Genomic DNA, 4,735 nt, shown 5'->3' with positions numbered 1-4,735 from the left:
AGATGAAAAATTCCATGCTAATAATACATCCCATAATATAAATTTGCGGTATTTTACTGCAATAGACAAACAAAACCACAAAAATTTATCTTTAGAAAAGGACTTTTGACATTTGCATAATGGAATTTATACTTACATCCTTCTTCACAGGAGACGTTGAGTGGAGATTTTCTTCGAAGTGATGTCCACTTGAGGATATTAACTATGTTGGCACTGACAATGCTCTATATAGACGTACAAGAAAAGGGCGAGTATGATGATGAAAAGTGGGTCAAAAAATCGCAATAATAAAAATTTTACTGCGTATATTCGAACGCATTAAAGGGACATGCTGTATATATCATGAGTTAACGACTGTAAATATTTGACATGTTTCATGAGAACGTGCGACATACAGAAAATAAAGCTCTCATTTTAAATATGTATTTAGTTTTTATTTATTTCGATGACTAAACATATGGTGACAATTGTGATGTAGATAAAAAAAATGACTAAAATGTGTGTAATGTCTTTCCCATCCTTTTTCTGCCGTTTCTTCATTGCTTACTCACTTTTTGTTACTCAATTTCAGAGTTTGGAGTCGGCACAATTGAAGTCGACTTGGCTCGACTCAAAATAAGTCGACTTCGAGTCTACTTCGGTTCAATTCGTGTCTATTTCGAGTCTACTTCGGGTCCACTTCGGGTCTACTTCGAGTCTTCTTCGGGTCAACTTGAGGCTACTTTAAGTTAACTTGAGTCTACTTCGGGTCAACTTGAATCTACTTCGAGTCAAATTGAGTCTACTTCGTGTCAACTTCGAGTCAACTTGCGTCTACTTCGAGTCAACTTCGTGTCAACTTCGAGTCTACTTCGAGTCAACTTCGTGTCAACTTCGAGTCTACTTCAAGTCTACTTCGAGTATACTTCGGGTCAAATCGAGTCGACTTCGAGCTCAACTCGAGACTACTTCGAGTCATCTTGAGTCTACTTCGAGTCAATTTGAGTCTACTTCGAGTCAACTTGAGTCTATTTCGAGTCATCTTGAGTCTATTTCGAGTCGAATCAACTCCGAACTCTCCTCAATTAAATAGAAGCCTTTGAATCAAAATTTAGTGCTGATACATTAGAAAATAATAAATGAAGGAGGAATTCTATTTAATATATTAAGTTCCTACCATTATTTCATCCTATACAACATTAAGAATGGATTTTTTTTCTGCAAGAAAATCGATGACTAAGAGAATGCTGCCATATCTCAGCAATCGAAAGTCGTTGAATGAGAAATTTTTTTCTGCTTGCCTTTTTTCTCTCCTAACGATGCCTTGAAGATAGAAAAAAGCTATTTTGTATGAAAAGTGTTCAATTTCATGAAGTTGTTCAGCATGTTTGCATGATTTGTTAAAGAAAAAAATGTCGCCTACATGTGATGGAAAGTTTATTGAAATTTTAAACTTGAAGATTGTGTTGTGTTGAAGAGAACTGGAAATTTTAAAATTTACGAAACGCTTTGGGGGCCATTCACTTATGATGTAGCACAAAAAATCTAATTTTCGACACGCCCTCCCTTTTGATTTTATTACCAGGGTTCGGCAAAGGATCGCTGGTGAATTGTAGATGTGCAGGCCTGAAGTTTTAGGGAATAGCTTATTTTGTTCATTCAAGGCTGCAGGCTTGCAGACAAAAAACGCAACAAACCCTACAAAATTCTCTTGAATAATAATTTTCATTGGCAGTGGAACTAAAAGTGATTCCTTCCCCGTGCGTTACGTAATACAGGATTGGCTCCTTAAGAGTATAGAAGAGAGGGGCTACAACGAAGTGAGGGGAGGAAGGAGTAGGGTCTAAGAAGGCTATTTTTAGTGTTACGTAATTCACAAATATTCTCAAACTTTGTTCAAAAATCAATATAATTTTGACTGATGTATGAAAAAATTGAGCATGTTTGAAAATATGGTTCATATTCTCCATTGTCGATAGTAGAAAATAATATCAATTAACTTAAAATGCCGAGCATACAGAAGCTTAACAACTCGAATTAGGGATAGAAGGAAACTCTTCCTAATTGAAATATTCATAATTAATAAACGAATATTCCATAAAATACCCGTAAAATCAACTTCTAATCAATTATTAAAACCCTCACTTCCTCTCCCCATTCCAATTTAGCATTTAAACTCTTCACAAAAAATATAAATGACACATGAGCTAAACAAGTCTTAAGAGCTTATCTAAGCGGTTTCTGTATCATAATGTTAAATTTTCTAATAGATTTCCTCAAAATCCACTCAACTTTCAACCACTCATTTATAATAGAAGATTATAGTTGGATTATAGACATTTTTCAACTCGTAAATGTCAATTTAAATAATCATTTATTTAGAGGCATGAGGAAGTGTATGAAGACTTTTAGAATGACAACAGAAAATGTCATTGAAAATTTATATCCGAGTTGAAGAATCTTTTGAAGGTTTAATCGTTTAGAAAAATGGAAGAGACAGAGACTATCATTAGAATTGCTATTATAAAGGGATTTTTGAGTTAAATTTAAATGTTTATGGTTGTTTAAATGAAGACGAAAGGGACATGACGTGAAAAGGATAGAAAATAGTGTGCCTGGCCAGCTAATGCGAGTCCTAATCTGATTCTTTTTCGAGTGAAATAAATGAATATGGCTCTGCAATGGAGCTTTTCAGACTCCATTAAACTTCTTTTTTTAGAAAGTTAAACCTCCATGTCCTACTTCATGTCCGTAAAATTGACCAATTAAAACTCCATTAATAAATATGAGTTTTCAGTTCAAACATTTCTCATATTCAGCATTATCAATTCAATATCAATTTTTCATGCTCCTTTATTATTCAAAAATTCATAAATAATCAACAAGATGAGCATAAAATAAACTGTTAAATTGCATGAAATAATGAACACAAACTGAAAATAAAGAATATTCTCAATTAAATTAAACTTATGACTTCATTATTGCATGCATTTTCATACAACATCTGAATACTCTCATTTTCATCCATATATTTTTTATGCCATAAATTCATTTCATCACGTTCCATCAATTCAAACCATCATGCTGTACGTGTTTGTTCTTCCTTCATTTCCACTATATTCATGCACTAAAATATGAAAATAAAAGCCCACAATCCACAGCATCGCAAAATTGAATGTAAATGAAAAGTTTGAAGATGCTTTCAATTAACATAAATTTTATTTATAGGAATAAAACTCAAAAATGACAAGTTTTTCATTAAATCTTCCCCAATTTTTAAATGCTGTTCCATGTTCTTTAATCTAAGCATTCATTATTCAGTCTCTTAAATGAGCACATACCATGAATTTAATTTTCATAATTTTTCTCCATCGCATAAATATGTTGACATTTTAAAGCATCAGCCGACAGTCTTATGATGATGAGAATTTAACATAAATTACTTATATTCTCATGTGAAGTTCCTTCTCATTCAAGATGTTGCTTTAATGAAATAGGAAGACTTTTACATCATCAAAAATGATTAATGAGAATTGTTTGTGATACATGCTTGATTTTTCTGCCATTTCTTATTAAGTTTTGTATGTGAATTTTTGATAAGGAGTTGGAAATAATGCGACATACAATTTGTATAGAGTTTTGAAGTGCATAATAAAATTAAAGGATGAATTTTGATGAGTTTTGCTCAAATGAAGCCGGTGCTTCAAAATTCAACATTCTTAATTGCTCTCTATCTATCACACAATAGCTGTTGTAGTGTTGTTATTTGAGTAGATACTTTGAAACAAGAATCTAAAATTGAATGGTCTACTAGACACGTCAAACTAAGTATCACTTGAGTGTACGGCAAAATGGTTGAATTGCATGACTATTTTCAAACAGTTGAAATACTCGGAGCTATTTTTATATTTCAATGCAATTCGAGATAGAGATATCATATGGCTGCCGAGCATGCTTTCTCGCTATCGGTATCGGGATAAACTTACAGATCCCGAAAATCCCGGGATCCCTAAAATTTCAATTTATCGGGACTGGAATTTAAAAAAAGCATACTGCCTTGTCAATTCGAGTTGAGTCGAGTCGACTTTGTTAAAAGGTATAATGAGTCAGAAATTAGGATTAAGATGTATTTGGGAAATGAAATCACAGTTGGTAGTAATTGAATTTTGCATCAATTTGTAAAGAATTTTGAATGAATTTCTCAGGAATACAAGCCAGTAAACTGGTCCTAAATGCATCAAAATGTATATTAAAGACTTAATTGTAGAACATCTCATACTTACTTCCTTCAATGGTCGTACAGATCATCTGTGATCCATGACCTCCCTCAGATGTCGCCTAAAGCTGGTTCTGTCGCCGGTTTCCGCCTGCTAGTTGCCAATACCAAATGCAATGCTCAAAAATCTCATATCATTTGACAAATACTCACTCTTACCACCATGTTTACGTTTAAATTCTCATTATCCCATAAACAAAAGTATATAAAACTATCACGAATAAAATTTCCTCATCAAGAAAATTTCCTCAGCTGTATGTAATAACAATAAAAATTTTAAATTAAAACACATCAAATAAAACTAAATCCAAAGAAGTTTATACTTAATATAATTGAAAAATTATTTTTCTGTATTTCATCATTTTTGTTTTGCAATTTAACAATTTTACAATAATTTTCATGAATTTTATTTTAATTCTTTAATTAAAATTTAATTAATTCATACAAGTTTTAGTATTTTGTTATTGTTTAATATCCTTA

The sequence above is a fragment of the Chironomus tepperi genome, unplaced genomic scaffold (assembly GCF_022539635.2).
Source record: "Chironomus tepperi strain 1889 unplaced genomic scaffold, CSIRO-AGI_Ctep_v1 contig_445, whole genome shotgun sequence".
In the NCBI taxonomy this organism is placed as follows: Eukaryota; Metazoa; Arthropoda; class Insecta; order Diptera; family Chironomidae; genus Chironomus; species Chironomus tepperi.
The sequence above is the reverse complement of the archived record's forward strand: the minus strand, read 5'-3'. Positions refer to the sequence as shown.